The sequence below is a fragment of the Rhincodon typus genome, chromosome 8, assembly GCF_021869965.1.
Source record: "Rhincodon typus isolate 14 chromosome 8, sRhiTyp1.1, whole genome shotgun sequence".
Taxonomy (NCBI): Eukaryota; Metazoa; Chordata; class Chondrichthyes; order Orectolobiformes; family Rhincodontidae; genus Rhincodon; species Rhincodon typus.
Window position 1 is genome coordinate 72,537,903 of NC_063339.1, and position 24,247 is coordinate 72,562,149.

At 42.5% G+C, this 24,247-nt stretch overlaps 1 protein-coding gene across 1 annotated transcript in view; it reads left to right on the forward strand.

Annotated features, from left to right (window-relative positions):
* Positions 1-24,247, forward strand: part of LOC109931593 (transmembrane protein 121) — an 83,082-nt gene that overhangs the window by 631 nt on the left and 58,204 nt on the right. The gene's annotated exons all lie outside the window — the stretch shown is intronic.

Below are 24,247 nucleotides of genomic sequence, written 5' to 3' on the forward strand. Positions count from 1 at the left end.
GGGGTTACCCTTGAGTTTAATTTATATATATGTGTGTGTGTATATATATATATATAAAGTCTAGTCCAACGGAGATTTTAACAATTTAAATCAGGTTTGAGGGTACACAGACACACAAATAATGGTGTGGATATGCAGAGAAACTCTAGAAGGGACAGCTTCTGGGGTTAATAGGGAAACTCTCCCAGCCACTTTTATCCCAAAATTGGGGGTGGGCTGGGGGGAAGCGTGAAGTCGATGTGAAAAAGAGTTTTTTTCTTTCTTTTTGCCATCTCTTGCCAGAAAGTGTCGCTTTATTTCCAGACGTGCCTATCCCTCTTTTGAGCAGCCGCTGGCCTAGCTCACTCCCGGGGGACTGCTAGCAACAAGGGGGCGGAATGGCCTCCTGGGGGCATTGCCCCTAACCCCCACAGGGCGAGATTCGGATTGAATTCGATCGATAAAGAGGAAAGAAAACTGAGCGCTTCCGCTGCAGAATGTCACAGATCCAACTGAAATCTTTAATTTTAGAAAGAAAAAGTTGGGTTGGTTAACACCCACAGGAGGTGGCAGCAGTGAGTCGCTTTGTGGGGGTAGGGGGATAGAGAGAAATGTTACCACAAGCCTAAGTATTGCAGGTCAGAATAGTTTAAACCTCCCCAAAAATCTATTTAATGCAAATAAATTTGATGCAAAGAAGTTTAATTTAAAAAAAAAACAAACTCCTGTGTAACAGCCGGTGAAAGAGACCAGTTATATGCCAGGAGCAGAGGGTTTGGGGATTGCTAACTGTGCACAGAAACGGTAGTTAGGAATGTGTTACACAGTACTCTGTGAGATGTTCCTGCTGCTTGCTATTAAATAGTCCATTACTGCTCACTCTGCAACACTCCGCCATACGCAGTGTGACTGAGATTTTCGTTTAAGCAACCTGTTCGGAGATGTTATTACACCTCTCTGTCGCAGCTACGACTTGAGCCCTTAAGTGCCCATTCACTGCACAACGTGGTATCAAGAGTTTAAAATAACCTCTGCACCGTCAATAAATGCATGTATCATTCAGTTTGAAGAATGTGCAAGTAGTTGTGGGATTCAACATTCAGGCATAACGAGCTCTCAGACAACAAAACACTACTAAACTACATCAAATAAAATATCAACCTGTTTGCCTCTAGCTGGTTTTAAGGTGTACAGATTTATTGGTGCTGAGCTTGACTGTGATGCACTTTGATCAGCACACAATCAGATCAATACTTCTTCCCATTCCTGAAAGCTGGATCTGATGGTGTATTGGGAGGGGTTAGTGACAGAGAGCAACATTAACACACGGGGTGGGAAGCGTACTGAGCGACCTGTAAGATTGTGCTAGGTTATCAGTAGAAATTCAGTCCCTAAATCTGCCAGCATTTAGTCAATAATGTAATTTAAACAGTGTTCGATAGTTCGCCCCAGCGTGAAGTGTTTCTGAATGGTGTCAAAGGATTTTTTTTAAGTATTAATCGGCCCTTTTCTAATAGCTATTTATTTTTCAGAAGTGGTATTGATGGTCAGACCCAGGGTCCTCATGGTATAATTGCCTGTTTTTAGATGGTTCCTGAAAGTGAGTTCCCTTCCCTAAGGCTGATGGTCATATACAGGCTTACAAAAAAGGATGTTGGCTGATTGTCTGTGGACGAAGAAGGGTGTGTGTTAAGCTATCTTGTGGCGTGGTGGTAACGTCCATACCCCTGGGGCAGAAGGTCCAGGTTCAAGTCCCACTTGCTGTGGAGTTGTCGTAACCTGTCCAAACAGGGGGATTACAAATCGTTACGAAGTTGGATGCCCTCTCTTGAGAAGGCACTAACAGTACAATGTACCCTTAAAAATCCAACCCTCTATACCAAGCTCCTTACTGAAGTGTATTTTATATGCAGGCAGTCTCTTGCCCTTTAGATGTACTGTAGATTGCAACATAGTTGCAGTAAATTCCATTACAAAGAGAACTAGTAATATTGTATCCTCTCCTGTGCTGCAGAAGAAGTCATGTCCGAAGAAAGTAAAACTATTCCTCTGTTTTTCCTGTTCTTAGATTGCCTTCCTTTTTGGAATAGTACAATAACAAGGTCCTATCAAAGATCACCTTTGATTCCTGTGGCAAATGTGGGAAAGTAGGATTATTAGCTTTATATTGTTAGAAACATCCTTTTGTTAGGTGGCAAAAGACCAAAGTACATCTAGCTCACCCTGAAGAATTTGGTAATAAGGTTCCTACGCAAGACTTGGAATTGTTGATGTATTATAGAATCAGTTGCCATTGGTTAATCTGCCACAAACCCTGACATAAGGTAAAGAAAATCCCAGTGGTTGAAAACGCTGGGATTTATAGTTCCAAAGTCTTCTGCTCCTCTCAAGCATGTTAGGTTTTACATTTTTACATTTTTTTTTTGCATTTTACCAGGATGTTACTGGGAATGGAGGTTTGAGTTATAAGGAGAGACTGGATAGGCTGGAATATACTTCTTTCACCGGAGTGTAGGAGGCTGAGGGGTGACCTTATAGAGGTTTATAAAATCATGACGGGTATAGTTAAGGTGAATGGCAGGTGTCATTTCCCTAGGGTGGGGGGAAATTTCAAGACTAGTGGGCATATTTTTAAGGTGACAGGAGAAAGATTTAAAATAGGCATGGGGGCAGTTTTTTTTTTACATAGAATGGTTCGTGTGTGGAATGAATTTCCAGAGAAACTGGTGGATGTGGGTACAGTTACAATATTTAAAAGGCATTTAGATAAGTACATGAATAGGAAAGATTGGAGGGACATGGGTCAGGAGCGGGCAGATGGAACTAGTTTAATTTGGGATTATGGTCAGCATGGACTGGTTGGACTGAAGGGTCTGTTTCCGTGCTGTATGACTCTATGACTCTACACATACCACGTGTCTCAAATCACTTGGATGCTTTGTCGCAAAATACTGGCCTGGATTTTCCAATGGCCAGAAGTTGTTATTCCATTGTAGATTGGAGATGCATATGGGGACTCTGCAGAATCCTGAAATAGCATACTCTAACTAAGTTGCCCAGGAAACTTCTCCCTTCTTTTGTAAAGACGAGGGGCTGGAGTGACGATACGTGTGGGAAAATTCAGCCCAATTATTTTCTTGAAGAGGTGTAGGATTTATTTGGCTGAATCAATATTACCTGGCTCTGCTTTCTCCCAGGGAGGATCTCCCATAGATTCGCTACTGTCTTATTCAACTAATCTCTCCAACTTTGAACAACTCCTGCTTCAGAAAGGGGAAGTTGAGGCAGCGGTGACCTTTTCGAACAGCGCAGCAAGCACTAAAAGCCAAAATGTTCTGCAGCACCTCCCTATTTCTGATGTTGTTTCGTTCTGCTGTGCTGGGCAAACTGAAATAGCTTGTCATGGTTGACATTATCTATCCTTTATTGAATTCCATAAACAGCAATGATATCACCTCCTTTTCCGGTGAGAATGTGCCCAATTTAAATAATCATTTCGTGTACTCCCATCGCTCAATTGTCCTGGTTGCTCTCCTCTGCACCCTTTCTCCAGCATTGATATTTTTGTTTGTAGAGTGGCAGGCAGAACTGTGCAAAGAATTCTAAGTGCTGTTACACCAATAATAGCGACAGGATTACTAGGCTATCTTCATTCAGTATTGATCTCTGACTTGCTTCACTCGCTGCTACCGAGCATCGCTACGCAAAGTTCAATTTACAGCCTTCAGGCTCCAATAGGTTTTGTTCTGCTCCCATGTGAAGCTCTTTGCATTTCTCTACAGGGAGGTTCATGTGTGTCCTCCTGCGCAGGTCACAAATATATTGAAATCTTCCCTTTGCCTACCCTGCGCAGCTTTGACTGCTGCTACCTTCAAACGACAGAGTCGCAGATTTGTATAAGGCCCTCGTGTCTGCATGCGCTGTTTCAGCATTTTGACTTAGCGCCAAACTCCTGCCTTTTTCCCCCATGACCCTGCACGTTGCTTCTATTTGAACAATCTTCTAATAACTCTCGAATGCCTCAATCAAACCTGTTCCCATCGCACTTGCAGGCAACGGATTGCAGACCCACATCTTCATTTGCTTAGCATCAATTCCATCAGTTTAAAAACTGTTTGTTACTTCCAACTGTAGAGGTGAAGATATTAAGTGAAAGGAGTCCCCAAAATAGACAGTTTTGTGGGAGGCCCCGGGTTCACGTTCTTCCATGCTGATGATAATCCCTGTGCAACCAACCCCCACCCCCCCGAGTTCTGTTGGTCAGTCAATTTCAGATCCATGTATTAGTCCTGCTGGCTCCCACCTTATTGTTCGTATCAACGTCTCTTTGATACAAAGGTCTTATCACACCCACCGACTTTCCTTTACTAATGCCTTTCTGTCACAGTCCCCAAGGAACTAGAGGGCATAGGTTTAAGGTGAGAGGGGAAAGATTTAAAAAGGGGCAACTTTTTCACGCAGAGGATGGTGCATTATGGAATAACTGACAGAGGAAATGGTGAGGCAGGTACAATTGCAACATTTAAAAGGACTCTGGATAGGTAAATGAATAGGAAGGGTTGAGAGGGATATGGGCCAAATGCTGGCAGATGAGACTAGATTAATTTAGGATACCTGGTCGGTATGGATGAGTTGGACTGAAGGGTCTGTTTCTGTGCTGCACAACTCTATGACTCGAAAAGCAAAATGCTGCAGAAGCTGGGTATCAGAAATAAAAACAGGGACCATCTGAAATACCCAGCAGATTGGAGAGAAAGAGGAATGGAGTTAATGTCGCAGATTGATGCTGTCTCATCAGAACTGGGAGAAAGTGGAGATGCAATCTGCTTGAAGCAAGTAAAAGTGGGAGGGTGAGAAAAAGTACGAAAATGAAGGCCTGTCGTAAGGATAGAAGGCAGGAAAGATGAGGTAAAAGCTCAAGAAGAGTGGGAGCAGTGCATGTAAGAGAGTCACAGGATGTGCTTAGGGGAGGTGTGAATAGTAGAATCAGCTGCCATCCAAAATCAAACAGGAAAGAAACAAACACAGTCCAAAGCAACAGAGAAAACAAAATGGAAAGGCTGCAGGAAGGAATTGCCTTAAATTATTGTCTTAAATTATCGGTATTGAGTCCAGAAGCTGTCGGGCCATTTCTTGAAAGTTGAGGTGCTGTGCCTTGCGATTATGTTCAACTTCATTGCAACATTGCAGGAGGTTGAGAATAGAGAGGTTAGAGTGCAGGCAAGGTGGACAATGAAAATGGCAGGAAACCAATATGTTTGACAACCCCTGTTTCATCACACTGCTCTCTTGGGTGAATGTAAATGATTTCACAGCAGTATTTTCACAGAGTTCTCTCTGGTGTTGTGGTCGATATTTATCTTTCAATCAACAACATACACATAGATTGTCTCGTCATTACACATTGCTGTTTCTGGGATCTCACTTTGCGCAATTTGGCTGCTGCATTTCCTACAGCAACTACATGTCAAAGACACTGCATTCGACATTTTGAGACGTCCTCAGGATGTGCAAGTGTTCTATTAAAGCAAGTATTTATTCTGATTGTGTTCGGGGAACTCGACAATCTCAAACAGAATCTCTTGGCGACATGTCTAATGGCTCTTTGGGCTTTGGATGCTGCCTGGATATATCCACTTTGTTTCCTCATGCCCGTTCCAAACTGTGGTTATCCTCCCATAACTTATTCCGAGGGGTCACTGAGAGTGGATTTCACAACCACCTTTCTTCCCAGATCTTCCAGCACCTTTGGATCATTCATAATCACTTAGCACTGGCCTGCTTGTGTGGCAGACTTTAACAGAATAAGTGTAGGAGGAGTGTTGAAGATTAAGGGGGCAATCAGTTTGAAGTGTTTAACATGATAGAGTAGATAGGTGGACACCATTTCCATTATTGGTGTCCAGAACAAGGGGGAGGGACGGAGCCTTAAACTTCAAACCTGTTTGTTTCAGGCGAACGCCTCTTCACACAGCGTAATGGAATCCTCTTCCTTAAAAGGAGATGAATCGAAAATAGTAAAACTGAGGTTATTGTTGTTCAAGGGTTATCAAGGATAGGGAGCCAAACAGGGTAAACTGGGATTGAGGTACAGATTAGTTGTATTCCAATTGAAATGGTGGAACAGGCTTTAATGCTTGATTGTCAACTCCGGCTCCAAAGCAATAGGTGAACTGTGAATTTGTTTCAATTCCCTTGCACCCCTGGGTAATCCTTACGTTGTTCCTGTGGCCCAGTTCTCCTCTTGCACATCTCGTGCTAGCGGTGGTAAATGTGTGGAAAAAAGCTCACCTCATTAGTTAAAAGTGACAGCGAGAAGGATTCTTGCTGCTGTAGTTTCCCTGTTCGTCCTGTTGTATCTGGCCACAGAACAAAGGGCTTAACCTTACGGTTATAAAATAACAGCAAAAGGCCCTTGAGTAATTAAGGGTGCTACCTTGAGAACTGGAGGATTGTTTGGGGGTGAAGCCAGGTGCAGTGCATCATACAAAGCATAGCTGAAATCTGGAATTCTCTCCTCTCGTTTTAAAAGGCTGTCGAGATGGGGTCAACTGCAAGTGTCAAAACTGAGATTGATAGACTTTTGTTGAGTCTGGGTATTGTGTGTCACAGAACCAATACAAGTAGCTGGAGTTAGGATTCAGATAAGCCATGACTAAGTTGACTGAGTGTATGAATGACCTCCTCCTATAAGAAGATTTAAACTTCACACAATTCACCCTGTGACTCACACCTTAGCGAATACGGTATCTGTTTATTTTCTGAACCCTTCCAGTATTATGCCATTCATTTCAATGCTGTTATTCCAAGCTGCTGCATCTACAAAATAAGCCACTTACGTTGTTTCTCTAATGTTTACACTGACTTTCCATCAGAGTAATGGTGGAAGAGACCAGCGAATTCATTGATCTAAAAATAGTTGTGCTGTTTGGAAGCCTGATCGGCAACGATGATTCACACCAGATATGTCGTTGAATCAGCTCAAGGACCACTTTTCAATGAGCTTCAGGGTTCTGTGTTTGACCTGACAAATGGCTCAGCTTAATTCCTAATCTCATCTGAAATAATTGTAAAGCCATAATTGTATCAGAATTAAGAGCAGGAGTAGGCCATTCAGCCCCTCGAGCCTGCTGTGCCATTTAATATGATCGTGGCTGATCTCATCTTGGCCTCAACTCCACTCTCCTGCCCAGTCCCCATGACCCTTCAACCCATTATTAATTAAAAATCTGTCTGTCTCTTCCTTCAATTTATTCAGTGTCCCAGCATCCACTGCACTCTGTGGCAACAAATTCCACAGATTTATGACCTTTGAGAGAAGCAATTCCTCCTCATCTTTGTTTTAAATCTGCCGCCTCTTCGGTCAAAACTATCACCTCTTGTTCTAAATTTCCAACAAGGAGAAACAACTTTTCTGTGTCTGCTTTGTCAGTCCTCTTTAGCATCTTATATGTTTCAAGTAGATCTCCTCTCATCCTTCTAAACTCGAGTAAATAAATGCCTAAACTGCTCAATCTCTCCACCTAAAACAAGCCTTTCATCTTTGAGTTAATCCAGCAAACCTTCTCTGAAATATTTTAATCATTTCCTAATTCTTGGTTTAGAGAGCTTTTTTTTTCAAACACAGGCTAAGTTTCTTGACATTTCAAAAATATAGACTAATATTTGCCAAATTTGAACACTACATTTAACTGGAATAGCAGAAAGAGCTGCAAACATGAAAGGTGCTCTTTAACACAAGAATCAAATGCCTTTGATATAATCTTGAAACCTTCATAAATTCTGGACACTTACCATATCATAGTAATGTTGAATTTGTACCGAACCATATTTGGAGCACAAGACATACCTTTGACCTCCATGTTTTAGAATGGTGTTATATTAAAGGTGCAAAACATTAAAGAGGTGAAATCAGAACTGACAGGAAGGGTGCAGCACGCTTATGGGTGCGTTAACCAGTTCAGTTAAATAGCCTGGCTCAGTGATGTAAATTCTTTGCAATGTTTCTTGGATTAATATCTGTCCAGCGTAGTATCACAGGTAGCAAGGAATACCAGGATGAACAAAAATATTGCCCAAAGGAGCCAGGACCAATACACTTTGAAATCTCGAATGGAAGAAGCCACATCAGCTGAGTGTTTGCTGTGATAATGTCATAGTTCTGAGAACGTGGAGATACTTAGATTCATACAGCGCAGAAAAGGCCCTTCAGCCCATCGAGTCTGCACCGGCATAACTATCACTAAAAATGCGCTAATCCCAACTTCCTGCACATGTCCCATTTCCTTGAATTTTATGATATTTTGAATGCTCATCCACATATCTTTTAAAGGTTGTAAGGTTTCCAGCCACCACTACCTTCCCAGGCTGTGCATTCCAGCTTCCCACCACCCGCTGAGTGAAAACATGTTTTTTCCTAAAGCCCTTCTGAAACTCCTGCCCCTTACCCTAAAACTATGCCCTCTCGGGATTGACCCCTCCACCAAGGGGAACAGCTGCTCTCTATTCACCGTGTCCATACCCCTCATAATCTTATTCCCCTGGATCATGTTCCTCCCCCCCAACCTCAGTCTTCTCTGCTCTAAAGAAAACAATCCAAGCCTATTTAGTCTCTCCTTATGGCTCAATTTCTGTATTCCAGGAAACGTCCTGGGGGAAAACAGCAAATGCTGGAGATCACACAGGTCGACAGCATCCATGGAGAGAGAGCAAGCTGACGTTTTGAGTCTCGATGACTCTTCATTAGAGCTGAAGTGAAGTGTGAAGGGGCCAGCATTTATGCTCACTATCCAAAGGCCTGAACAGTCTATCCAGGTGAAGCAGCATTTCACCTGTAGCCCCTCCACCTTCTGTATTCACTGCACCCAATGTGGCTTACTCTACATTGGAGAATGCAGACAGGATGACCACTTTGCAGAACACCTCCTGTCTGTGCACAAGCATGACCTTAACCTTCCTGTAGCCAGTCAGTTTAACACCTCGTCCTGCTCACATGTCCACCTGTCTGTACTCAGTGTGCTGCAGTGTTCCAGTGAATCACAGCACAAACTGGAGGAACAACATCTCATTTTCAAATTAGGCACTTTACAATCTTCTGGACTTAATATTGAGTTCAACACCTTCAAATTGTGAACCCATTCCTATTATTTCTTTCAGCTTTGCTTGTTATGTTCTTTGTCACCATATCCTCTCTCCTGACCCCCACTCCAGTGGGACTGACTGTCCTTTCCAGTCTGGCAGGTAGACACACCATTGTTCTGCCATTCTCACATTCCGATCACTTAATCTGAACTATCAACATCCTTTCTCCCCCAGCTAATCCCCACCAATGCTGCCCCCTCCACACTTCACTTCAGCTCTGATGAAGAGTCACCTCGACTCAAAGCATTAACTTGCTCTCTCTCCATGGATGCTGCCTGACCTGCTGTGATCTCCAGCATTTTTTGTTTTTAGTACAGATTCCAACATCTGCAGTAATTTGCTCCAATATCATGGGGAGCCTCCTCTGAAGCCCCTCTAGTGTTATCACATTCTTCCTGTAGTGAAGTAACTAGAAATGCACACAGTACTCCAGCTGCGGCCTGACCAATGCTCTGCACAACACCAACGTTACCTTCTTGCTCTTATACTCTATGCCACGACTGATGAAAGCAAGTGCCCCATATGCCTTCTTAATTATCCTATTCCTTAACTATCCTCTGCCGAGGAGTGAATAATTACCCCAAGATCTGTCTGTTCCTCTAAGCTACTCAGTGTCCTGCCATCCATTAAATACTCCCTCATCTTGTTTCTTCTTCCAAAGTGCCTCACCTTTAATGGATGTTAACTGGATAAAGAGGTTAAAAGAGGTAGGGAGGAGCCAGACAGCTGAGATTAAGGGGACATAAGTGCCAAGATAAAACAGAATAATCGAACAGATTCATAAACCCAATGGCTACCTTCTGTCCTTAAATAAGTTGTGTTGTCTTGCCATCAGCACAACAATGGATTGGGTAGAGTTCCTGTCAGAGACCCTCCCAATTTTTTGGTGTGACCTCATCAGTGACCCCCTCAGGCTCCTGTCAATTTTCAGCCAAAGTTACAACTCGAGATCAGGAAAGGCTCAGTTGAACTTTCTGTCCAGTTATTCCCCTCCCTGCAGGGCGTTTTGCAACAAAATTCCGTTCTTGCATGAACTGTCAAGTGAACTTGGCAGAATGTCCACTTTAATATTTCAGTCCCATTGATTTAATAATAAAAATCAATACCTCTCTTACTTTATAAAGAGGGCACTGTTCTTACATTCGGCAATGTAATTTGTCATAAGATGTGTTTACAGCAGCTGAACACTGCAGCACACTGAGTACAGACAGGTGGACATGTGAGCAGGACGATGTGTTAAACTGACTGGCTACAGGAAGGTTAAGGTCATGCTTGTGCATAGACAGGAGGTGTTCTGCAAAGTGGTCATCCTGTTTGCATTCTCCAATGTAGAGTAAGCCACAGCTGAAGCAGAGAGTGTGACAAAAATCTATTGAAGTCCCAGGCAGCTGAGTTCTTCTGTTACTTAAAGTATACATTTAAAATAAAGGATTATGGGAAAGGTTAGAAAACCAGAGGCCAAGATCCATTTAGTTGGCCTTCTATCGTTCTGGTAATTGGCTGATGCAAGGATAATGAAGTTGTTTTCCTAATAATGGTCAATCATTAGTCTGTAAAAGACCCAGGCATAAAGCAAGGGAAAAGCAAGCAAAGAGACCTGGAGCGCAGGTTCATAGTTCCTTGAAAGCGGAGTTATAGTTAGATAGGGTAGGGAAGAAGGCGTTTGGTGTGCTTGCCTTTATTGGGTCGGTGCATTGAGTTGGGAGGACACATTGCGACTGTACAGGACATTAGTCAGGCCACTTTTGGAATACTGCATTCAATTCTGGTCGCCCTTGGAAAGGGTTCAGAAAAGAGGGGAAGGCGATGGTTTAATGGTATTATTGCTGGACTGTTAATCCAGAGACCCCGATAACATTCTGGGGACCTGGGTTCAAATCCCACCACAGATGATGGAATTTGAATTCAATAAATATCTGGAATTAAGAGTCTAATGATGACCATGAATCCATTGTCAATTGTCGGGGATGCACCCATCTGGTTCACTAATGTCCTTTGGGGAAGGAAACTGCTATCCTTACCAGGTCTGGCGTACATGTGACTCCAGACCCACAGCAATGTGGTTGACTCTTAACTGTCCTCTGGGCAATCAGGGATGGGCGATAAATACTGCCTAGCCAGCGATGCCCTCATCCCGTGAATGAAAAAATAAAGATTTACAAGGATGTTGCCAGGGTTGGAGAGTTTGAGCTATAGGGAGGGGCTGAATAGGCTGGGACTATTTTCCCTGCAGTGTTGGAGGCTGATAGAGGTTTATAAAGTCATGAGGTGCATGGATAGGATGAATAGTCAAGGTTTTTTTTCCCAGGGTAGGGGAATCCAAACCGAGAGGGCATAAGTTTAAGGTGAGAGGGGAAAGATTTAAAAGGGACCTAAGGGGCAACTTTTTCACGCAGAGGGTAGTTTGTGTATAGAATGAGCTGCCAGAGGAATTGGTGGAGGCTGGTACAATTAGAACATTTAAAAGGAATCTGGATGGGTGTATGAATAGGAAGGGTTTAGAGGGATATGGGCCAAATGCTGGCAAATGGGACTACATCAATTTAGGGTATCTGGTTGGACCAAAGGGTCTGTTTCCATGTTGTAAGTATCTATGACTCTATGATTTAGTGGGTCAGAGCTCATAGAAACATATTTCCAAAAATATCAATTTGTACCAAGCATTAAGTTTTATAATTATGGTCCCAGTGTAATATATTAACGGTCAATCTTAATGCCTTATTCAAGGGGGAGGGATGTGTTTTGAAGCAATTAAGAGGTTCAGTGGTCAAATGATAGATGTGCTCTTTTGAATTCCACTAATGGATCCTAAGTTAAATCCATCACTCAAAGCATATATCTCAAGTGAGGGTGGGATGAGCTGGGAGTTGTTGGTTTGGCATTATGGTGCAAGGGTAATTTTCCAACGAATTCAGGAAGTTGTGGATGTTCTGACAAAGATTTTTAAATTGATTATCTTTTAAACCTATTATGTCCTTTATCCAGAAAATAAACTATTTTGTCTGGTGGGGAAATCTGGAAAAAGAAATAGGGAATTCTCTTATAAACTTAGGAGTGAGATCAAAAAGCACTTATTCTTGCAGAAAGTTAAAGTTTTTGGGAAGATTTATGGCTCGGGTTGTGGATGAGATTGTAAACAATCTCACCAAGCCGGCGTGTTTGAGTGCAGATGTTTTGTCACCCTGCGAGGTAACATCGTCAGTGCGCCTCCGGTGAAGCGTTAGTGTTCTGTCCCGCCTGTTATTTATATGCCTCAGTTTGCTGGGGTGGTTGGCATTACTTCTGGTTCTGTTTTTCTGTGATTTGTATATCGGGTCCAGTTCAATGTGTTTGTTGATGGAGTTCGGGTTGGAATGCCAGGCCTCGAGGAATTCCCTGGCATGTCTCTGTTTGGCTTGTGCTATTATGGATGTGTTGTCCCAGTTGAATTCGTCTCCTTCTTTTTCCGTGTGTATTGAGACCAGTGAGAACTGGTATTGTCTCTTGGTGGCTAGTTGGTGGTTGTGTTTCCTTATTGTCAGTTTTCTTCCACTTTGGCCTATGTGATGTTACTCACAGTCCTTGCATGGTATTTTGTATATTACGTTAGTGTTTTTGGTTGTGGGAATGGGATCCTTTACGTTCGTCAGTAGCTGTCGCAGGGTGGGTGTTGGTTTGTGGGCTACCCTGATACCTAGGGGTCTGAGTAGTCTTGTGGTCATCTCTGATATGTCTGTGATGTACGTTAGGGTGACTAGTCTGGCCGTGTTGTGTCGTCTTGTTGTGGTCTGTTGAGGCAATAAGAGTGGGTTGTGCTTTTTGGGTATCCATTCCTTTTAAAAACTCCATATAGGTGCTCCTGTTCTGCTTTGTGCAGTTCTGGGTTACTGCAGTGTGTTGTGGCTTATTTGAATAATGTCCTGATGCAGCTCCATTTATGGGTGTTGGGGTGGTTGCTGGTGTAATTAATTATCTAGTCCTTACGTGTGGTCTTTCTGTATACGCTAGTCTGGGGTTCCCCGTTGTTCTTATGTTTCACAATTATGTCTAGGGACGGCAGTCAGTTATTGTTCTCCTTTTGTGAATTTTATTCCGGTGGGGATGTTGTTTATGTGTCGGTGAGTTTCTTCTAGTCTTGTGCATTTGACAATCATGAAGGCGCCATCTACATAGCGGACCCAGAGTTTGGGTTGTGCAGTGGGGAGCACTGTCCATTCTAATCTTGGCATTACCGCTTCTGCTATCTGTCCTGATATCGGGGATCCCATTGGTGTTCCGTCGATTTGTTTGACTATATGGCCATTGAAGTGAAGTGGGTTGTGAGGCACAGATCCAGCAGTTTCAGGGTGCTGTCCTTGTTGATACTGTTGGTGTCGTGGGGTGCCTACCAGCAGTGTGGAAATTGTCTCTTTGGCTCGGGCGGTGTTTATGGATGTATAGTGCTGTTACATCGAAGGATACCATTATCTCATCCACTTCTATTCTGGTGTCCTTGATGATGTTGAGGAATTCTTACAGACCCCATACAGACAGATACTTAATTACACCAGCAACAACCCTACAACAGCTATTGACAAATGTAAAGGATCCCATACCCAAACCAATAAAACTAATGTAATATACAAAATACCACGCAAGGACTGTGAGGAACCTCACATAGGCCAAAGTGGAAGAAAACTGACAATAAGGATAGTTGAACACCAATTAGCCACCAAGAGACACAACCAATTCTCACCGGTCTCAGTACACACAGAGAAAGAAGGACACGAATTCAACTAGGACAACACATCCATAATAGCACAAGCCAGAGACCGGCCAGGGAATTCCTGGAGGCCTGATGTTCCAACCGGAATTCCATCAACAAACACACTGACCTGGAACCGATATACAAACCACTGAAAAACAGAACCGGAAGTGATGCCAACCACCCCAGCAAACCGAGGCGTATAAATAACAAGCGGGACAGAACACCAACACTTCACCGGAGGCGCACTGATGATATTACCTAGCAGGGTGACAAAACGTCTGCAATCAAACACACTGGCTCGGTGAGCAAGTCTACAACCTCTCGCAGAAAGTGGTGGAAAACTGGACACATCCCCCTCCATAGTGATGTGGATGTTGGGGAAGCCAACTGTAGCCTTCATGACTGAAATCAGTAAGTTTTGGTTAGGTTAGGGTAATGGGGCATGGAGAGCAAAGGCAGGAAAATGGAGATACGGTGAAGATCAGCCATTATTAATTGAACTGTGCAATGGGCAATAGCCAACTCTTTTACCTAATGAACAAACCTGAATGTGATTCTTTTTAAAAATCTCTGTGCAATCTTAAGCTACTGCTCAATATGTAGACTTGTAGAGGCAACGATTGATGCTTAGAAAATGTTCCTAGTTGGAAGTGACATACAGACCGGCTCTTGTTACTGGTCCCATAAGACAATAACCATAAGATGTAGAAGCAGAAATAGGCCCTCCCGCCCATTAAATCTATTCTGCCATTCAATGAGATCATGGCCAATTTGATAATCCTCAACTCTACTTACCTACCTTTTCCCATAATCCTTGATTCCCTTATACTGATTTAAAAATCTGTTGTCCTGGGCCTTGAATATACTTAACAACCCAAACGCTACACCCCTTGTTTGGGTAAGAATTTCACGGATTCACTGTCATCTGAGAGAAAAAAAATCCTCCTGATCTCTGTCTGAACTGGGTGTCTCTTCCTCTACGATTATGCTTCCTAGTTTTAAACGCTCTGACAGGGGCAGAGACAACTTTTCAGCATCTCCCAGTCAATGCCCCAAAGAACCTTGGATGTTTCAATAGGGTCTCCTCTCGTTCTTCAAAACTCTAATGAGTACAAGCCCAACGCACTCAAACCGTCCTCATATATAAATCCCACCATATCCAGGTCAATCTAGTGAACATCTCCTGACTGCACCAAACATTGGTATACCTTTCCTTAGATAAGGTGACCAAAGTGACTCACATTATTCCAGCTGTTGTCTGACTAGTGCCTTGTATAGCTTTGGCAAGGCATCCTTACTTTCCCTTTGAAATAAAGGCCAACGTGCCATTTGATTTCCCCCTTATCCATGTAATGTCTGTTTTTGCTTTCTGGGATACGAACCCCCAAATCCCTTTTTGCTGCAATTTTCTGTGATCTACATCCATTGAAATAATATCCAGCTTCTCAATTCTTCTTGCATAAGCTGGCATTTTCCCACAGTATATGTAATCTGCCAAGTTTTTGTGCACACCCACTCACTTAACCTGTCCTTATTTCTCTTCAGATGCTTTGTTTCATCCTCACCACTTGCCTTCCAACCTACTTTAGTGACATCTGCAAGCTTGGCAACAGTAATTCACTTTCTTTATCCAAGTTGTATTGTAAATGAGAGTGGTGCCAACACCGACCCCTATGGCACTACTTACAGGGTGCCTTCCTGCAAATGGCCCCCTTTATCCCAACTCTCTATCTTCTATTAGTTAGACAATCCTCTATCCATGTTAATGTACTACGTTCAAAACCATGGACTCTTCCCTTATTAAGCAACCCGACCCTTATCAAACAGCTTTTGGAAAACCAAATACAAAAACGTCTACTACCTCCTCTTTATCTAACCCGTTTGTCACCTCCTTAAAGAATATTAATAAATTTGTCAGGTGTGATTTCCCTTTCATGAAGCCTTGCTGATTCTGCTTAATTATAATTTAATTTTCTAAATGCTATGCTGTGATATTCTTTCTAATAGACTCTAACATTTTCCCAATAATAGACGATAAGCTAATTGGCCTAAAGTTTTCTGTGTTTTTTTAATGTCTCCCTTCTTTTGTGAATAAGGGTGTTACATTGGCAGTTTTCCAATTGCCTGGCACATTTCCAGATTTCTTGGAAGAATTCTTAGAAGATTACTACCAGTATATCCTATTATCTCTGCAGCTACTTCCTTCAAAATCCTATAATGCATCCAATCAGGCCCAGGGGATTTACCGGTCTTTAGCTCCATTAGTTTCCCTAGTACTTTTGCTCTTATGAGAGTTATGATATCTATTTCTTCCCCAACATTTGCTCCTTGACTCTTTAGTATTTTTAGCATGCTGTTAGTGTTTTATGTTGTGAAAACTTTCACAAAGTATTATTCAGCTCCTGTGCCATTTTCTGGTTCCCCATTATTATTTTCCCTGCCTCATCGTTTATGGGTCTATTTTCACTCTGGTCTCTCTTCTCTTCTATTTTAAAGAAGCTCCTGCTGTCCTTCTTGATATTAATTGCAAATACACCCTCAAAGTTTATTATTTTCTTCTTTATTATTTTCTTGGCCATCTTTTGTTTTTTTTTCTTAAACTTTGCCGGTTCTCTGGCTTACCACTAATGCTTGCCACTTTTTGTTTTCTTTGAATTTGATGCTATCCTTATCTTCCTGAGTTAACCATAGTTCATTTTTGCCTTCCTGGAATCCTTTTTCCTCACTAAGATATATATTTGCTGAGAGTCACAAACTATTTTCTTAAACATCTGCCATATGCCTCAGCTGTCTTTTCTGCTAAGCTGTTGTCCCAGTCCAGTCCAGCTCACTCTTCCGTTATTGGCTTTTAATTACCGTTGTTTCAGTTTAGCACAATTGTTTCTGTACTCTCAAACTGAATACTAAAATCTACCCTGTTATGGCCACTGTTTTCAAAGGGATAATTTGCTCTGAGACTATTTAATAAATCTGCCTGCTGACACACTATCAGATCCAAAATAGCTTTAAGTCTGGTTCGGGGAAACTTCTGAGCATGCTTTCTGAATTCCTCCTCATGGCTACATCTGCCCATATGACTATCTCAATCTGCATGAAGATTGAAGCCCCCCATAATTAACGTACTGTCTTTTCTGCATCCCCTCATTATCCTGATTTATTCCACAGAGCTAGGGGATCTATAGACTTCTACCAGTATTCTCATCCCCTTTTTATTTCTTTCTGCCACCTTTATGGATTCTACATCTACTAATCCAAGATGGTTCATGCTGTCTGTCCCATACAAACAATGTTACCCTTTCCTTCCTACCTGGCCTTTTGAAAAGTCACACACCCCTGAATATTTAGTCCCTAGCTTTGATCTCTTTGCAACTGTCTCTGTAATGGCTCTAGAATCATTAACCTGTATCTGTGTCATGAATTCATTTATTTTGTTCTGAATATTGCACACATTCAAGTAAATAATGCTGCTTTCCTACCATTTTTTCCCCTTTTGACCTTGTTTGCTATTGTTTATGTTTTGCATTCACATTCGCTCTGCATTTCAGTCTTACTGTGGTTATCGTTATCCAAATAGCTTCCCTCTAAATGCTGCCATATCCTTTTGTGTTGTAATTCCACTCTTCACAAATTCCACCTCCCCCCACCCCACACTTCCTCTGATATAACAAGATGTAGAGCTGGATGAACACAGCAGGCCAAGCAGCATCAGGGGTGCAGGAAAGCTGACATTTCGGGCCAAGGCCCTTCTTCGGTGTTAACTTTAAATCCCTGCCTACAATTCTGGTTATCTGCTTCACCAGGACACTCGTCCCAGTATAGTTCGAGTGAAGTCTGTTCCACCAGAAAAGCCCCATTCTACCCCCCCCACTAGTGCCAGTGCCGCACAAACTGAAACCATTCCATCTACATCCATCTTTAAGCCATGCATTTAACCCCTTGACATTAATTACCTATGGCTCAGGTAAAAATTCAAAAGTTTAACACCTAATTTAGCTTCTAACTGTTCAGAATCTGTCAGCAAAATCTCCTTTCTAGTTGTTGGTGCTAATGTGGATAAACACTACTGGACCCCTCCTTTCACACTCTGTGCTCCTTTCTAACCCCAAGGAGATGGGGCTGCAGGGAGCAGTATCTATTTCCCCCAATTTTATAGTCTTCTATCTAAATCTACATTCCTATGTCCTCCCTCCACTTGAATGGCTCCCTATACCTCAGTAGTGTTTGGTACAACTGAATGGCTTGCTGCACCATTTCAGAGGGCACTTGAGAGCCAACCACATTGCTGTGGGTCTGGAGTCACATGTAGGCCAGACCATTTGCTGTGGGTCTGGAGTCACATGTAGGCCAGACCAGGTAAAGATGGCAGATTTCCTTCCCTGAAGGACATTTTTGAACCAGATGGGGTTTTCCAACAATCAGCAATGGTTTCACAATCATCAGTAGATTCTTAATTCCAGATTTTTTTTCTTATTGAATTCAAATTCCACCATTGGACCTGGGTCCCCAGAACATTAGCTGAGTTTTTGAATTAATAGTCTAGCAATAATACTACTAGGCCGTTGCTTCTCACAGTACTGTGGTCAGTTTGTTTGTTCTACCTGTAGTCCCACTCTGTTCCACTTAGCTTGATGTTGGATATTGCAGGGGTTGACGCTACCTCCAGGTCCCCATAAATGCCTTACCGACAGCCACATTCTCTTGTCCCTGATCACAGGCTGAATTTTAATGATGTAATCTGAGGGGTGTAATTGCCTACTAGAGTAAAGTGTGCAGGTAACTTTCCCCCTTCTTGACATGGCACAACATCTGCAGCTGGGACTCTAGCTCCCCAATTGGGATCCGAAGCCCCTAGAGCTGCGAACACTCGCTATCGATGTTTTCTCCCTGAAGAAGCTTGGCATCCAGCAGCTCCCACAATGCCGCAGCAGCAACTCATCACCGCCCTTTCATCACTACCATCTGTCAAAATTAATAATTAACTATTCCAGTCTCCCTGCTCTTTACAGTTGAGTAATCTTTGATCTTTAGAATTTATTTTAATTAACTTTTTACACCAGAATCATCTTTATGCTTAAAAAGTTATTTTAATGAAAATGATGTTTAAAAAAATAAAACGGGAGACCTGAACACACATTTTAACTTGAACCTTAAAGATTAGAAATACTTTTCAATGCTTTCAGTGCACTGATGTCCCATTATGACCCCACTCTGCCACTGCTCTTACTGCGGGTCAGCCTTTCAATCTGCACATTTTATCCTCCCTTGCTCACCTCTTGTTCAGTCATTACGAGTATGAGCCTGAGGAATAGAATAAACCTTTACTATCGACCAGGTATTCAGCAGTTAACCAGCTTCTTCTGATGTTAATACACACATACAGCTCTATTCCCTGTTGAAGACTGTATCATAATGTTGCAAGATCCCCAGATGAGAAAAAGGCATTTAGAAGAAACTTGAAGCACAGACTATTGAGAATGTGGAGTTTGCTGCCATGTGGTGTAGTTAATGAGAGTGATATGATGTATTTATTGAGAAGCTAATTAAGTACAAGAGAGAAATGAATGTAAGGATCTGTTGAAAGGGTTAAATCAAATAGGGTGGGAGGAGGCTGTTGTGGAGAATTAGAATTCGATTTTATTGTCATGTGTACTCAAGTACAGGGGTACAGTGAAAAGTGTACAGTGGCGCGTTCTATGGCGTCATCTTAAAATACAAGATCAGAATTTTTAAAACATGAGCAAGAGAAGAAATAAGAAAAACAGAGCCAAAAGGAAAAGAAAAAATCATCAAGATCGTAGAGTTCTTATCCAAAAGAAAATGACAAAAGTCCACATTTTAAACTCATGTCTATTTGGGCCAACCCTAGCCTGGAGGTTCAGTCAGCCTCCTCCTGGGGCATGCTCCACTGATTGGCTTTGTTGATGCCAGTGCCATCTCTGATCACCAGGGGGAGCTGCCTGTGTTACCATTGCTGCCGCGCTTTCTGGGGAAACCGGGCCTGGTCTCGCCCTGCCGAGGATACTGGGAAAGGCTTTTAAAGAGCGGAAAAATAGAAAAGAGCAAAGAAAAGATCGCAAGTGATTAGCACTACTGCCTGAAAGCACCAGGGACCTAGGTTCAATTTCAGCCTTGGGTGACTATGTGGAGTTTGTACATTCTTCCTGTGTCTGTGTGGGGTTTCCTCTGGATGCTCCGGTTTCCTCCCACAATCCAAAGATGGGCAGCTTGGGTGGATTGGCCAGGGGAAATTGCCCCATAGTGTTGAGGGATGTGTACATTTCTGTTAATGCAGGGTTACAGGGATAGGGTGAGTCTGGGTGGGATGCTGTTTGGAGGATTGGTGAGAACTTCTTGGGCTGAACGGCCTGTTTCCACACTGGACGGATTCTACGATTCTATGATAAAAAAGAAATAAAGAAAGCAGATGGAAGCGGATGAGCCCCAGGCCAGGAATCCAATCACAGTGCTGCTGCTTCACCACCATCTTATACTAGTGCCCAATGCAGAAATACTAGCATGGACAGTGGGCTGAATGTTTCTAAGTGAAACTGAGCGTAAAAGGGGGTAAGCACAATGGAGAAATGTAGTTTGAGAAAGTGCTAATGGTGAGGTTATTCCTTTTAAAATGCATGCTGAAGGTGGTCCTTTCCTCCTTTCATTAAGTGTTCAAATAGAGGAACATGGTAGAAGGAAAGAAAAGCACATGTTGATGATGAGAATAATTCCCCTTCAAGTTGGTCCTGGTTACAGACCTCTGAGGTTAAAATGTTGGCTTGAGAAGTCGCTGTTTGGCAGGTATGCCACACATTTGCTTGTTCTTACAGTTTAGCATCGCAAGAGGCAAAATCCTTTTCCAACGTTAATTTCAGAGCTTTCTCTTTTTCAATGCTACCGTGAAGGGTAGTAGCAGCAGTTTTGTCCTTCAGACTGATCTGCCAACCCCATTTCTCAGAGACAGACCACATCTATCATTACTTAATTACATAATAGGGCCATTGAGTTCAACAAGGTGCTGAATTAATTGCTACTTCATTTCTGATTTTTTTTTGGCAGCAGATGTTTCTTTTTCCTTTTCTTTCTGTTTTGCCTTTATTTTCTTTTTCTCCTTTATTTTCTTTTTTTCTTTAAATACACCTACACAGTTGCCAAACAGCACTAGTGCTTATATTTCCCCAGCATCGGTGTTATGTGTGTGTAGGTGCAGGAACAGATGTTTCTTCCTGGTGAATTGTAACTTTAAAATGGATGCTCAGCACAATCTCAAGATTCTCATTACCACAATGCATTGAACCCTCTGGACCAGGACAATCTGAGATAAAATTCAGATTCTAAATACCTGCTTCAGACTCTTGGACAACTTCAGAGTCAAAACCTACGCTGTGTACGCCAATGTACAAATTAGTATTCATTTCGATTTGCACTTTTGCATAGTGCACTTAGCTGCAAATGCCTCAGTTTTCAGAATGGAAAGAAGCCTTACTACAGGGCATTGGATGCCAGGAGGTTTTGTAGCAAAACTGGATACGTCCCTTCCAGTCCTGTTCAGGCTTAAGAAGGTGCGTTCTCAATGCAGCCCAATAGGTTGAATATCAGTGTTAGTTTCCTTCCAACATACAACAATGGTAGACAGGTCTGAGGGAGATTCCTGATCAACTATGAGGCAGAAAGAAATTGGAGCCTCTACCATCACTGTCTGTAGCTCCGTGCATGTAAAAGTGTTTGTTGCCACAGCAACTCAGACTCCTTGCGGTGGCCAGTTGGCTTAATTGCTTGGTGCCAACAGCGTTGGGGTCGACCCCATTTTCAGCTGGCATGGACTCGGGTAAGAGCAAAAAGCTGCAGATGCTAGAAACCTGAAGCAAACACAGAGAATGCTGGAGAAACTCGGCAGGTCTGGCAACATCAGTGGAGAGAGAAAGAGTTAATGTTTTGAATCTGGCATGACCCTTCCTCAGAACTTGGACTCAGGATCTTACTGAATGGCAAAGCAGCCTCTTAGGAGCAAATGGCCTATTTGAGCTCCTACTTGTATTGCTCTCGTGTAGAAGGTAAACATTTTGGATCACAGTACAATGCTCAGTCAAAATGACCTTTACTTCTTTACCGTGGTAGCCTCATGGTTTGCAGCCAAGGTGCATTAACACACCGAACTACCAGACTCTCAGAAGCAGTCAGGGATTGTTGTGTAAGTTGTTAGGATCTATAAGTCTTAATGCTGAGGATGGCATTAAGCACTACCCAGTATAATGATGGTCTAGGGTGGGAAAACCACTCTGTATCTTGAACGAGATTGATCTATCTTACTAACAATATTTATTAGACCATTGTAACTTGTACCTACTTTCTGTCCTGCAATAACCAACATCTTGTTTAGGCAAACAGCCTCTTTCGTTAAACTGCCAAACCACTGAAGTGCTTTAGTATAACAGTAGTTTGCAGATGCTTGGTTGAGGTATGACTTCAGCAAGGAGAGACAGGATTGAGAGAGTTTACAAGGCAATGAACCAGAAGGGCATGGGCCAAATGCTGTAGACAAGTACAGGACCAATGTGAATTCCTACAGCTTCTGCCTGCCTGTACTGTAACATTCTTACATGCGTTTCAGTGCTCTCCTGGTCTGTATCCTATCTTGCATAAGTGTGTCCTCCACCTCCCTCCCCTGTGTAAAACCCAACTCGTTGGCCAAGGACCTTGTCAACCCTCCTAATTCCCGCTCCTTTCATTTCACATTCATCATCAGCTGTTTACACGTTGATGAAATACAGTACATACTTCTGCCACCCTAAAGGCACAAAATAAAATCATCTTATTATTGTAATGAGTAAAGGGATAAAAACAAATTTAGAGTGGAAGGGGAGTAATATAAATGCATGAGAAATTTCTGTGGAATTCAATTGAATGGGAGAATCTTGACTTCCAAACTGTGTGGGATTTTGATAATGTTAATTGAGTCAGAAATTGGACTTTAATTTCATTCACAGGTTATGGAATATCTTGCGTGTGGCTGTCAAGGACAGTGTTTATTGTCCTTCCCTAATTGCCTTTAAAAAGGTGATGGTGAGCTACCTTCTTGCAACTGACTTGAATTCTAGAAAGGCTGCTTGGTGCCACACTCTGTGAAATATGTCCTTGATGTCAACGGCTGCTCACAAGGTAGTTGCAGCATTTTGACAGAGTGACATTGTAGGAGCAATCACACAGTTCCAAATCAAGAAAGTGTCTGTCCTTGAGGCGGTGGTATTCCAATGCATCAGCAGCCCTTGATCTTTTCAGTGAGCAAGATGATGGATTTGGAATGTGCAGCCAAAGGAGGCTTCGGGGAGTTACTGCTGGGTATGTTGTTATGCGTTTGGCAGCCCTTTTGGAATGAGAGTGATGCTTGGTCCAGAGCAGAAACTGCATGTGGAGTCTTCTTTTAAATGTGGGGATGTTATTATGCTGCAGTAACCACATGGTTCTTGCTGACCAGAAAACAGCCTGACTCTTACCACGCATCGTAGGTGTGTAGGAAAGATGTACAGATTCAATATGATACATCTTGTTAAAGGTACAAACTGCAGTCATCTGTGCCAGTGGTGGAAGGATTAAATAATAAAATGGTAGATTGGATATCAATCTCTTATGGATGAGACCAAACGTCCTCAAAATATATGAAGAAGATAGCCTAGACCCTAACTTTTTCATATTTTAAAGGCAAGTGTCCAACATTGTATTCTGGATGCAATTCAATTGGTCAAACTACCAGATTTGAAGCAAAACACACTTTATTCATACACTATAGATAAAATACAACAAAAGAAAGATGAAATTGCAATAACAACTCAACTGGAAAACGTAACGTAGTAACAAATTATTTAACTACTAAACAGTAACTGTTCCAATATAGTAACGTTCCATAAACACACCCTTGGCAAAAGCAGATTCATTAAATTAGATTGTCTCACATGCAATTCTGGCAGCAGGAAAAAAAAGACCCCCAGCTTCTGGCTGTAATAAAAAGAGGAAAAACAGCTTCTACATCCAGCTTCAAGGTCCCAGCAGCAACTGCTACTAAAAAAACTAGAACGAAAAATCCTGAGATAACAAGGTGTAGAGCTGGATGAACACAGCAGGCCAAGCAGCATCATAGGAGCAGGAAGGCTGACGTTTCGGGCTTAGACCCTTCTTCAGAAAAGGGGGAGGGGAAGGGGATTCTGAAATAAATAGGGAGAGAGGGGGAGGCAGATAGAAGATGGATAGAGGAGAAGATAGGTGGAGAGGAAACAGACAGGTCAAAGAGGCGGGGATGGAGCCAGTAAAGGTGAGTGTATGTGGGGAGGTAGGGAGGAGATAGGTCAGGCCAGGGAGGGCGGACAGGTCAAGGGGGCGGGATGAGGTTAGTAGGTAGGAAATGGGGGTGGG